The 13,617-nt window shown below is 38.5% G+C and overlaps 1 long non-coding RNA gene across 1 annotated transcript; it reads left to right on the plus strand.

Annotated features, from left to right (window-relative positions):
- The first annotated feature begins 291 nt into the window (after window positions 1–291).
- Window positions 292–10,827, plus strand: LOC307044053. Its single transcript, XR_013809509.1, has 3 exons — window positions 292–2,516; window positions 2,749–2,791; window positions 9,975–10,827. It is a non-coding gene; the product is annotated as an uncharacterized lncRNA (long non-coding RNA).
- Window positions 10,828–13,617: the final 2,790 nt, after the last annotated feature.

The following is a 13,617-nucleotide window of genomic DNA, read 5'->3' on the forward strand; positions in this document are numbered from 1 at the left end:
GCAAGCAGGCACTCGCGGGTTCGTGTTCACACCAATTTCCCGCGGGTCAAATATTTCTACCAATCACTGCAGTCATAATATTGACGTACAGGTACGGAGATTGCGACACTGCGAGACAGGCATTTCAGATGGAATAACGTTACTATTTCGTTTGGGTGATTTCCCCCCCCCCCCCAAAAAAAATGCACTTGTCCGTTCGGACAAGTTAAACTGTATTATGCTTGTCCGACCATTTTTTTTACTTGTCCCGGACAATCGGACAAGCCTTAATGTCAAGCCCTGAAAGGGTTACCGTCTTGAGGCCATGTCCAATATGTTTATGTTTTGTTTGATTAAATCTACTGAAATTAGCATTTAATGACTAAATTATTCTTAATTACTTTCATTACATCATGGGTTTGCATTGCAATATTAGAACTTATAAAACCCAACTTTATTTCTTCTAAATTGCGGGTGTTCATTGTTTAGAAGTCTGCTGTGTTTCATCCAAGTTTCCACTTTGTGCTCCGATAATGCTGAAAGTATCTGTTGTATGCTTTACCTGCTCCAGTAACACAAGTGTAATTCACTGGACAGAGACAAGAGATAGTGGATGGATCCAGAGGAGAACCACATGATAGTCTGTATAGAGCCTTCAGGTTCTGAAAATCATCAGGGATAGAGCTAGAAAAACACTGCCCAAATCTGCTCAAAATGCATACAAACATCTGGCTTTATCCATACTCCTGCAGTTGTATTGTACTGGATTCAGAGTGAAGTGTGTTAGATGTTCTGCACTGTTATTGTTATTTATTTAATATAAAGTGAAATACCCATTAAAAAAAGTCAGAAAATAAAAGAGACTCACTTAAGGAAAAAGGTTCTGAACCAGTGAGAGTTCATCATTTGCACATAAACATGGTAAAATATTTAAAGTTGTGACCAGATGGTGTCGCCCTCTGCACACATTTAACGCTTTGCATTTTATTGATTTATTTTGCCTTTTATACCACACTGCAAGTCTGACATTTATTAATGAGATGACTTGAAGTTACACTGCAGATTTAAACACTTATAAACACAGCTCAAGTCTTTCACAGCCAGATATATTTCTTTGTGTCACCTTGTTTATTATCTTGCCTTTTTTACCAGCTAGAAAAATTCAAGTAGAAAAATCATTGCCTGTTAAATCAAAGGGAAAGCAATAATCTAAAAGACAACATTTGTGAAGCGGATAAGATCAACTCGGCGTACAAGACACATCAATCCTGTGATGTTTGGTCATAATCCAGGCTCTATGTTCACATAGAGAAGGATATCAGTGTTTTGGGGCCTATGTCGGTTAAAAGCCAGCGGAAGGGTGTATTAGTCTTGGAAATAACTCATAAAGTTGTACATTAACAAGAAAGAAACTGTGATAGTGTTTGAAGCTTGTTCTCCCCCAGCTCTCCTACGTGATGTCCGGCTGGCGTTACTTCGTCTGCCCGGTGGAGTTCAACAGCGACTCCAACCGGTTCCTCTGAGCTTTTCTCGCTGCCCACTGAGTGGTTGGTCTTTGGTGCGTACGTGGAGGTGGGCTGTCGGTTGCAGGAACAGAGCGACAGACCCGTGCAAAAATGGTTCTGTCTGCTACAGCGTTGACACCTCTGTCCCTTGGCAGGGCAGTTTGGAGCTCGACTTTGGTGCGATGATGAGCCACAATTACCACAGGCCCGGCATGCTGCCGTACCCTGGCATGCTGCAAAGTTCACATCAAATTTGTTCTCAGGGAAAACCTCCCCGGGAGGCTCCATGGGTAGCGCCACCGCTTGAGTTAGTAGCACTGGAGGATGGAGCGATGCTGGGATGCTAAGGCTGCTGCTGACTCAAGCTGGAAAGCTACCTCCACTGCTCTTGTTAAAGTGAGCTTGTCTGTCATCATTAGCAACTTTTCTCTGAGCGTCGAGTTGTTAGTGTGCTCCCGTATTAGTTCATCCTCCAGTGCCCCGAATTTACAGAGGCTTGCTAGTCGCCTCAGATCAGCAACGTAATGGTGGACGGACTCACCCGCCTGTTGCCGGCGTTGCCGAAAAACAATCCGCCGGAGCATAACATTTTGTGGAGCAGCAAAGTGTCCAGTGAGCATTGTAACACAGTCCGCATATTTCGGAGCGAGTCCGAGAGTCCGAAAAATCCGCTGTCCCTCGCTGCCCAGTTAGTGTATCAGCAGGGCTTTCCTCCTGTCGTCGTTAGCTTCAGCTAGCCCCATGGCTACTATGAACGTTTCGAAGGACTCAAGCCAGCGAACCCACGGAATCGGTGGTTCGCCCAGCAGTGCGAGGAACGGGGAGAGAGGTGAAAGTAGAGAATCCATAATCCTCGTCGCCGATGTTGTATGGACTATGGACTACGACGCTACAGTCAAATTTTCTACTGCAAGACTCCCCACAAGCACATACACAATTGCGCCATCTGGTGTCACAAACGTGTGCCTGCATTAGCTTTGTTACGGCAATGGATCGTGGGAGATTCTCATAGCACGTGAGGATCTCTTGAGGGTAAGGTGCCTGTATTATCTCGGTGGAAAAAATGTATGCTTTTATTTTATAAGGACAATAACGTACTGTTGTGTTTGTTTAGTTTAATGTTAATTGTTTAATGCTCACAGTCACAGCAACATGTTTTTTGTGTGATTGGCTATTTGTTTTATATGATTTATCAATGTGATCATCAATAGCTAATCTGAGCTAATAAGCTAATGTGAGCAGCATGTTGCTATTTCTCCAACAGAACCCAGCTCACGTGTCCTTTTATGCTGTCGATTGAAATGCAGGTATGTGAGTTTTGTACACCAGTTTATTTATGTTTAATGTTTCACATTGCTCCACATGATGCCTCGACTACAAAGTCTTCCATGTTTCTACGCTTCTTCCTATGTGTCACAGTTTCGGGAGTATCAAGATCATTCCACAGGGCCTTGGTCTTGTCATAGACCTCATATGCTTTCTCGTTACTTCGGTAACTTTTCAGTGTGTTCTCAACTGCTGTTTTGTAATCTACTGCCTGCACCAAGTCAATTGTTTCTTTCTGCAGGTATTTGTCGAGGTCCTGAGTGGTTGAGAGCAGTGCCTGGAACATGACAAGCATGTAGAATGGTACTGTCAGTTAGACAAAACAGACCGATAGAATGACGCTAGACATTAGTTGAAAAAGGGGATATATGCAAAAAACTGAAGAGGATAAGATTGTTTAAATAAAGAGTAATATTTAGCTATTTTCAGATAGTTTAATCCTTCTTATACTTTATAAAAGAACAAGTGCCTTTACACCAGATAGAGTATGAAGAGGATTTATGATGTGAAAGGAGGGAGTTAGACGTTTTCCATACCAAGCTAATTGCTGCTATTTTAAGAAATTACATTATAGGTTCAAGCTAGAAGTTATGCACAAATGAAAAACTTCATATTTATGATGAATATGTATTCTTATTTGTATTTTCTACTATTATGAGTTATGTAGCATGCAAAGTTCAGATGAAGAACTCATTGATTTCAGTATTATTTACATACCTTAAAGGGTATGTAAGGAGGGATTGTTAGAAATTAAAATAAATGTTGATATGGCGTAATTTGAATTAAATACACTGTGTTTAATTTAAATCAGTTTTATTCTAAAAGCCGAATATTCACACTTGACTTCCGTCTTTCCGCTAGTAAATTTCGTCATTTCTGGTTAGCATTAGCATATGGCGAAATCCTACGTTTTCAAACCGTGAATTGAAGGTGAAATTAAGTGATGTTGTACCCTAAACACACTGGGTTTAACAATCATTTATTGACGCTGAAATCACGTTTATTAGGGAATGTTTAAATAACCACAGACATCAGAATGATGTAATTCAGCAGCAGAAACCAGCAAGAATTGAATTGGACACGCCCCCGTCGACGTCGGCCAATAGGAGAAGACCTCAGATGACAACAGGAAGAGCAAGCCAAGAATCGATCTCTTCTCCTCCTGACCTTGGCTGATCAGACACATGGGGAGAGAGCTTGCAATTTCATTTGTACACCACCGCATCTTTTGTGTAATTAAATGCTGTTTACTTTTATAAGCCTCCCTTGACTCTCCTGCTCTCAGGGTTCTAGAATTACTTATAAATGTCAATCACTTTGTAACACATTTTATTTTCTGAAAGACTGTGACTCTAAAAGGCAAGTTTTGTGATTTTAACACTTTTTTATTGACACTAGGCAGATTTTGGCTTTTTTTCTCTTGCTAAGATACTTTTAGATACACTTTGAGGTATGCAAAAAGTTAAAACTAGAAACATCAAATACTTTGTCTAAATAGATGTTATTTAAGAATGTGACTCTTAATGGCAGATTTTGATTTAAGTAAGACAATCCTACTGACACTCGGCAGATTTGTGTGCAATTCTCTCACAAAGGAACTGTAATGGCGCGTTTCCACTGCAGCGTGGAGCACGGCCTCGCTAGGCCTCGTTAGGCCTTGTTAGGACCGGCTCACTTTACGGCGCGTTTCCAATACAGTTTAGGAACTGGGGTAGTATCTATAGTAACGCAGTGTAGGCGGAGCGATCGGCTTTTTGGCGGGTGGAGCGACGCTGCTTAAGTTAAGCCCTGAGCCTGTTTTTCAGGTCTCAGGCTCGAAAATGACATTCCCAGAACAAATGACCATATCTTCCCTTCTAAAAGGGTTAAATTAATAATCTTTTTTCTCAAAGTAATGATAAACCTGTGAGTTGGATGTAGAAAAGTCAGAATCAATATAGATGTTTTTTATTTTAAAGAAAATTCAGATTGAGCATAGTAAAAAACTGTAAATTATAGTGTCCGTCCAAAAAACTATTTTTTACTTACAGTGAACACTACCCTTGGATGATGGTAAGGTAGACTAAAAGCTTTAGGAATCCAAAGTACAACATATAATAAGTACCCTGTATCAAGATTGATGCAAAACAAGTGACATTTGACCTTTTTAGAGAGATTTAGCAACAAAAACTCCACCTCTGAGGTGATTTGGGTGGAAATGGGGGTTTTACCTTTTCTCTGGAACCCATTGGTCGATTTTGGTGATTGACATCTCTTTCTGACCGTTAGAGCCAATAGAATCGAAGGGGAATCTCCCCACACACACACACATGGTAAAACAAAAAAGGTGGGGGCTTCGCGCACGCAGTTTTGCTCCAGAGTGAAGCTGTCTCTACATCTGACATCTCAAAACCGAAAGGCAGATTTATTGCTCATGGATTATCAGAAATCATTTCGGAGTGACACAGACACATTGGATTAACCTATGGATTAACTTCAGCAGCGTTTTTATTGTTTTAATGCCATTGAATACCATTTTTGACCAGACTACCACACAGGTGAGCCATTTTGCCGTTTTTAGCTAACTAGTGTAAGCATTGGGTTGAGAGGTCATGTGTGGTGTGTAGCAAATATCAAAGCAAACTATAAACATAAATACAAAAGTGTAAAACACAGCAAAACTATATTCATAAATGCAAAAATTGTAAACATGGATGGAGGCTAAAGTATCCATAGCATAAAATAATTTATGATTATGATGGTTTGTCTGAAAGACACATCCTCAAGGTTTAAGGTTTTTTATTTTGTCATACGAACATAGCTAGTGTAGTTTTGACAATAAACATCTTAGGTCACAGGCTCCTCAAACAGTGCAACACAATAACACAGATAAACAGAAATATAGTGCAAGTAAATATTAAGCGCTGTGCACCGCTCTCTTTGTATAGGTTTTTTTCTTTTGTTCTCTCTTCTCTTTGAAATATATAAGCAATGTGTTTGAGGGTATTACAATTGAGCAATTTTTACTACATGTATTATTTATTTATCATGTATTCTTAATACCATTACAAAATATGTTATGTTTTAGAGGAGGACCTCAAGCGAGCAAACTCAATTGTTGAGGACAATTCAGAGGACGAAGAAGCAGAAAAATAACTTGTTTTCTAAAAAGGACAACACGTCCGTTTCAAGAAAGATGACAGGTTTTATGCATGACCTGCCAAATATCATGAAGCCCTGCAAAAAAGGTACAAGTATATTGTGTTGAAAATATCACAAAAAGTCGAAATATTGTATAATGTATTAGTTGCATGTTGTATTTAGAAAAAAATCACTGTGTAGTTTTTCCAAAATATAATAAACAATATCACCGTATGTTGAAAAATAAGAAAAACAGAATGTTGAAGGAGTTAATGTTGTGTTAGAATAACATGAAAGAAATCAAAGTAAAGCATCTAAAACATATTTGAAAAAAGTCATGTTAGTCAAGTCAAGTTATCAAAACTGCATTGTTTCACCAGAACAGTGTAAAATCACAAACCTTTCATTTAGAGTTTGATTCTTTAAGACAATCTGTTCAGAAAAAGTACTTCACTTTCTACCAGTTGTAAAGTCGACAAACATAAAACTGTATCCAAAAGTAAGAGAAAAACAACGAGAGAAAAAAAAGCAAGATCTGCCTAGTGTCAGTAAAAAAGTGTTAAATCAAAAACTTGCCTTTTAGAGTTAGTCCTTAAGAAAATACATGTGTTACAAAGTAATTGATATTCTACAAGTTGTAAAATGTTCCTACATAAAAGTGTATCAAAAGAAAAAGTATCTTGGTAGCTGAAAATAACTAAAATGTCAGAAAAAAAACGTACATTGTTTAATTGAACAAGTGTTAAAATAAAAAGAAGACGTGGTATTAAAGAAACCCCATTCCTTACAAAGTACTTAATATTCTACCACAAAACTGGATTGTTCCACTGAAATATCGTTAAAATCAAAAGTGCCTTTAAAGAAAATGTATTCAGACAAAGTATTTTATTTTCTAGTTTTTAAGGTTTTGCATACATACAAGTGTATCTTACAGTTCCTTTGTGAGAGAATTAGAGTGTCAGTAGGATTGTCTTACTTAAACCAAAATCTGCTATTAAGAGTCACATTCTTAAATAACATCTATTTAGACAAAGTATTTGATTTTTCTAGTTTTAACTTTTTGCATAACTCAAAGTGTCAAAAATCAGTAAAGTCATCAAAAACGACATTGTTTAACTGGATTGTCTTACTTAAATCAAAATCTGCCATTAAGATTCACATTCTTAAATAACATCTATTTAGACAAAGGATTTCATTTTTTCTAGTTTTAACTTTTTGCATATACTGTATATATATATATGTTGCACTGTTGGAGGAGCCTGTGACCTATGTTTTTCATTGACATATCTACACTGTAGCTAATGGGCATATGACATAAAGCCTTGAAACATGAAACCTAAAATGATCAAAACTGCATTGTCTCACTGAAACAGCCCTAAAGAAACCCAATTCCTTACAAAGTACTTCATATTCTACCATTTGTATAGCGTTGCACACTTCAAAGTGTATCTAAAAAGTATCTTAGTAACAAAAACAAAAGCAAAAAGCATTAATGTTAACAAAGCCTCAAAGGGCGGTTCCTGAGCCCTGTAATGTACCCCTAACATGGCACTTAGACTATTTACATCATCTAGGGAAGCACACCAGTACATCTTACTTATAGCTAATAAAGTAATTAAACAATAATTAAACTCAAACATACTAAAATGCAGGTCCAACTGATCCCCTAACACAGGGGTCTGCAACCTTTTTGACCAAAAGAGCCATTTTGCTCCTTTTTCTCCAAAAATGTTTTGTCTGGAGCCGCAAAACATATTTCATAGCTTGATAGCTAATAAAGTTGTATTTATTGTTATATCAGACAAAAACTAGTTTTTTTGCATTTATTAGGCTATTTATTACATTATATAAAACTGTTAACCTCTAATAAGAAACAAAGAACTCCTATAAGGAGAATTAGAAACAATACACAGGCCTACTTTAAGATAAATTAAACACAGCACTTGAGGAGTCATCTGCACATTTGAAGGGAAAAAATATTAAAATGGGCCCACTTTGAAATAAATAAAACATATAGCTGCACCCTAAAAAGAGTTAAAGGTAGGGTAGGTAAGATTGGCGAAACCAGCTCGAGTGCGCTAGAATTTGAAAATACACAACCGGAAAAAATAGGCCTCTTCCTTCAGACTTTCTTACAGAGCCCCTCCTCCAACACACACGAACGCGCATCATCAATGAGGCCACGAGATAAATTTGTGCACAGATGGAAGGCTGACAGGCAGGTAGGCCATCCAGTTACTTTAGCCGGGCCGGCTCAGATGATTGGTCGTGCTTTTTACAGCGCTACGGCTTCCAGAGATGATATGTTTGTAAGTATTTATTGTCAAAGCATTTAATATATTCATTGCTATCGGGACGTTAAGAGCATTCCATGGAATATAACAAAAAGTGTTTTCTGAAATAAATGACATACCCCATTGAATTATGACTGAAGATTGTCAGCTGTCTTCCTCTCCCGTGTTGTTCCTCGATACGTAAAGGCTGCAGCACCGTTGACAACTTCTCTCTACATATCAAACATACCGGTAAACCAGCATCGTTTGCTGTGAAAGCATATAACTCTGTCCACACAGAATTAAATCCTGTGTTCCTCCGGTACTTTTCTTTGATTTATCCATAGTTCGCTCATCGAGCCAGGGGTCCCCGCGCGAGCGCCTCCAAGAAAAGGCGCTCGCGCGGGACCGTAGCAGGATGTGACGCATATTTTAGTTGACCTAATTAAACCTGTTTTGTTTTTTATTTATGTGTCACAGTATCACCTCAAAATACAAGATACGAAACATTTTCAACCATGCAACAAAATATAAATAATCCTACAAATACTTTTATTTTATATCCTTCTTATTTTTGTCTAAGCTCAAGGGAGCCAGAGCAGAGGGCTTAAAGGGCCGCATGCGGCCCGTGGGCCGCGGGTTGCCGACCCCTGCCCTAACACTTCTACTCTATCCAATATTCTCGGGTTTTCCATTCGTGTATTATTTCTGCACTGCCTGGCTTCCTCTGTAAGGTTATCTGAACCATGAACTTAACTAAATGTTTGAGCTAGGTGTTCCGCCTTTCCTAAGTTTGTGACAGCCATTTTGTCGCCTCTGCTCAAAACTGGCAACTCATAATTCCGTCGAATTCCCCCCATTCAAAAAGTGTGTTTTCGCGTTCTTATGGTTCTCCTTAATATAGCCTGGGCCCTTTTATACTGATTCATAGATTCCTGAGAATGTATTTGTTTGAGTTGCCTGAATGTTTTATTTATGTATTTAATGGATTTGTTACATTCACCATTCCAACAGGGTACACCTAGCTCCTGCAATTTCAGGAATTGTTTCTTTAGCTGAATGAATGATAACCTTAACCAGCTCATCATTTAATGTATTTATATCATCATGATTTTCCTGTACTTACACCTTGGAAGGCAACCCAATTAGCCTTTCCCAATTTTATTAAGCTGTGAGGACTGACGACCAACACACTTGTGTCTTTTGGAATGACTACGCCATTTAAATCTTTTGTCACAAATATTGCAGCTGTATATTTCCTCTCCTGTGTGGACTCTCATGTGTGCCTTTAAATTTATATTCTGTGAAAAAGCTTTCTCACAAACTGAGCAGTTGAATGGTTTCTCTCCTGTGTGGATTCTCATGTGTTGCTGAACATTGCTTCTATATGTAAAAGATTTCGTACACACAGAGCAGCCAAATGGTTTCTTTACAGCACTACGGCCTGAATCACTGACAGATTCTTGTTTATTTTGCAGTGAGCTTGAGCCTGACGTAGGTTCTCTGGTCTCTTTCCAATCAGCACTGTCATCAGTGTCAAGTTCAGAAGAGTCTCCAGTGTCAGGTTCAGAAGAGTCTCCAGTGTCAGGTTCAGAAGAGTCTCCAGTGTCGTTCTCAGTCTTTGGTTGTAAACTGCGCTCTGGATCTGAGTTCCTGGCTGGTTCTGGTCCTCGACAGTCATCTCCATCAGCTTCTGTTTCCATGTGTTCAGTTTGTCTTTGATGAGGCTGTGAGGACTGAGGTTTCTCTTCATCATCTTCACTCTTCACAGGGTCAGGAGTGAAAGTGGACTTGGTGATATCAGCCTCCTCCAGCTCCTGAAGCTGCTCTCCCTCCTGACTGATCCTGAGTTCCTCCTGTTCCTTCTTAATGTGTGGGGGAGGCTCTGGGTCCTCCTGCTCCAGACTGGTGCCCCACTCCTGCTGGTCAGGGAGAACCTGTTCTTTAACCACCACCAGCAGCTGGACGTCTGCAGGAAACAGGAAACACAAAGTCAGAAAAAACTGTTAAGTATTAGCATTTAAAAATTGAATCACCATTACAATGGGAGACATTTTCCAGCCTTAATTAATGCCTTTCTTTTTATACTTTCATATCATCTTTCTTAGTCCCACCTATTGTGTATTTTTGTTGGCTCAATTCACCTTATATAGCCCCGCCCCTTTCCGCTTCCAAAAATGAAAAAGGTTATTTTCTTCTGGTTTAGCACTAGCTGCAATGTAAACAATGAATTGTATTTGGGATCGTTCACAGATACACTAATATAATGGTAATACTCTGTTACAAATTAAAATCCTGCATTCAAACCTTAATTAAGTAAAAGTATGCAAATATCATTGAACATTTTACAGCACCTTCTTATGTCATAGTAATGATGGTGCAGTAAAATGTTCCCTGTCAGAGTTTAATTTATGTTGTTTATTTATTATTTTGTATGTTGCATTTTACTGCTGTACATGTTCAAAGTTGCTCTTGTATAAATGATTATAGACGAGGGAACCTGCTAAATATTAAAATATCTATTTTTTATATACAGTAGCAGTCAAATGTTTGGACACACCTTCTCATTCAATGGTTTTTGTTTATTTTAATTTGTTTCTACTTTGTATATTAATACTGAAGACATCAAAACTATGAAAGAAAACATATGGAATTATCTAGTTAACAAAAAAAGTGTTACAAAAATCAAGAATATGAGTAGCCCCCTTTTGCCTTGATGACAGCTCTGCTCTCTCTTGGCTTCTCTCAGTCAGCTTCATGAGGTAGACACCTGGAATAGTTTTCAATGAACACGTGAGCCTTGTCAAGAGTCAATGTGTGGAATGACTTGCCTTCTTAATGTGTTTGAGACCATCAGTTGTGTTGTGCAGAGGTAGAGTCAGTGCACAGTGGAAAGCCCAATTTGACTGCTGTTGTTAAAATTTTCTTTCATTCATTCATTCATATTCTGGAAAGAACCACTCAACCCAGTAAAGAGAAACGACCGTCCATCAACACTTTAAGAAATGAAGGCCAGTCGGCCCGGAAAATGTCAAGAACTTTGAATGTATTAAGTGTAGTCGCAAAAACCATCAAATGCTATGATGAGACTGGCTCTCATGATTTTGCGATCTAGATTTCTTCTTGTTTTTTGAAGAACAAAACAAAAACTCTTCGGTTCTCCACGAATTACACAAGTCACCCAAATCAGCGACGAATTTGCATCACTGTAAAGTGTAGCACCTCTAGTGGTCGTGTAAGAAACAACATGCTCCCGTTGATTGCTAACACTCCGGAGGGTCGTTTATTCACAAATAACCCTCTCTGGAAAATCCTAAATTGTGGAATAGTTTGGCCCTTAAAATGCTTTTTTATTAGATTTCTAGCGAGAAGTGTATATTGTACTTTTATAATCTACGTCCAGTGGATGTGTAGGATCTATAGTTTAATAGATATTACGAAGATGATTTGAGGTCTCGCCAGGAGAACGTGTATATGTGGCAGCTTCCATGTAAAGTTAGTGCGCGTGCAAACGGTATTTCCGGTCTCGAAATGTTCATTAAAAAACCGGAAGTATTCCCCTCACTGTCAAATGATTGCACAGTAATATCTGCATTACTCATCCACTAAAAAATATCAGTTTACCCTCTGGAGTCTAAGGGTATTTTCTCGATTTTTAGATGTTTCCTTAAATCACCTTTTTAAATGTACTTCTTATAACATGGCACCCCATGTGTTACATATTAAAATATATCTGGTCTTGCTATAAATGCAAATTACTCACCTTCGAGCACTGTGTGATGAGATAAGTAGCTCTAAAGCTTAACATTTGACATACGATTTTCAGAAAATCTTCAAAACTCTTGTGAAAACACAAATTTACTCATGTGATCGAATTGTTTTGGTGTTTTAGATTCGGTTACCAAAGTCTTAGGATCACAAAAGTAGTGAAATATTTGAATTACACTGTATATAAATGTGCAATTCATGTCTAAAATGAAAAAAATTAAATTCAAATTTTGAGTAAAACAGGTGTTTATCACTCTACTTTCACCACAGCAGGGACTGAGATACATTAGGACTGAATAATGACTTCATATTACATACCAAGGTACATGTGATGTGTACAAATACAAATGGAGCATTCAAACTTTTTTTTTCAACCAACAATTTATTATAAATATGTTTTTTTCAACCAACTATTTATGTAAATATAAGAAACTGGAAAATCTCACTATTTACAATATTGAACATCAGAACTTTCAACCAACTATTCATTATAAATGTCAAGACATGTGTAAAGGGATTTGTCTGTCTTCCAAGACAGTGGGTCTGGCTGCTGTGTAGGTGGGGGTGATGGTGCATGGGCTGCTGTGTAGGTGGGGGTGACTGTGCATGGGCTGCTGTGTAGGTGGGGGTGACTGTGCATGGGCTGCTGTGTAGGTGGGGGTGACGGTGCATGGGCTGCTGTGTATGTGGGGGGTACGTGTGCTATACGAGACCTCCACGAGACCTCCACGAGACCTCCTCGCTGGCTGGGTTGATGGTGATGGCTGTGGTGGAGCCTTTGTGCTGAGGTGTATCTTGACCTGGTGGCAGCCATCACAGACACACATCTACAGTACATAGGCTACCTCTGATTACAAAGTCAAAAATAATCACAGGCACACATATAAATAAATCTATGACAAAGCCTCATCTGTACAGAACAGTATGATAAAATAATCACAGGCACACATATAAATAAATCTATGACAGCCTACAGAACAGTATGATACAATAATCAATGGCAAGAACATGTCTATAGCCACTGTAAATGTCTCGAAAAATGACGAATAAATGATTAATTTAATCATCTAGACATGTAATCTCACTTTTACACAAAAAATTACGTTAACACAGTAATGTTTGCTAATGGAGAGTCTATTTTGTCTCAAGAAAAAGTTAATGACTATCGATAAAAAATATATCAATAAACCTATTGTTACTTTTCGCGGTATTCCCCACACATTGCCAGTACACTATTACTGTAATATTTACACTTACCCATGTCCAAATGGATCTTTGTTGTTGTCTTTGTATTCTTCTTCTTCAGAAGAGTCGAAGACTTCAGGTTCTGAGGCTATCTTCACTGCTGCTAGCGAAAAGAATCTCTAGCAAAGTCGGCGACTGTAAAGTTTTAAGCCATTTACTGTCTCTCTCTTTCTCCTCACAGACGTAAACTGAAGGGGGACACGTGATTTATGTTTTTTTTTTAATTGGTGGGTAGGTCCTTAGTGATTTCTCGATTTCCATTGGTCATTTCAGAACATGATGGCTGCCGGACGAGATTTCCTTGACGGACACACGAATCCACCAATCCCACACAGTGTAAAGTCAAGCTGCTTTGAGCGGCCATATTGGCTGCTGTGCCCTGGTTACAGTCTCACAGGAGA

This window comes from Notothenia rossii, assembly GCF_949606895.1.
Source record: "Notothenia rossii genome assembly, chromosome: 6".
Lineage (NCBI taxonomy): Eukaryota > Metazoa > Chordata > Actinopteri > Perciformes > Nototheniidae > Notothenia > Notothenia rossii.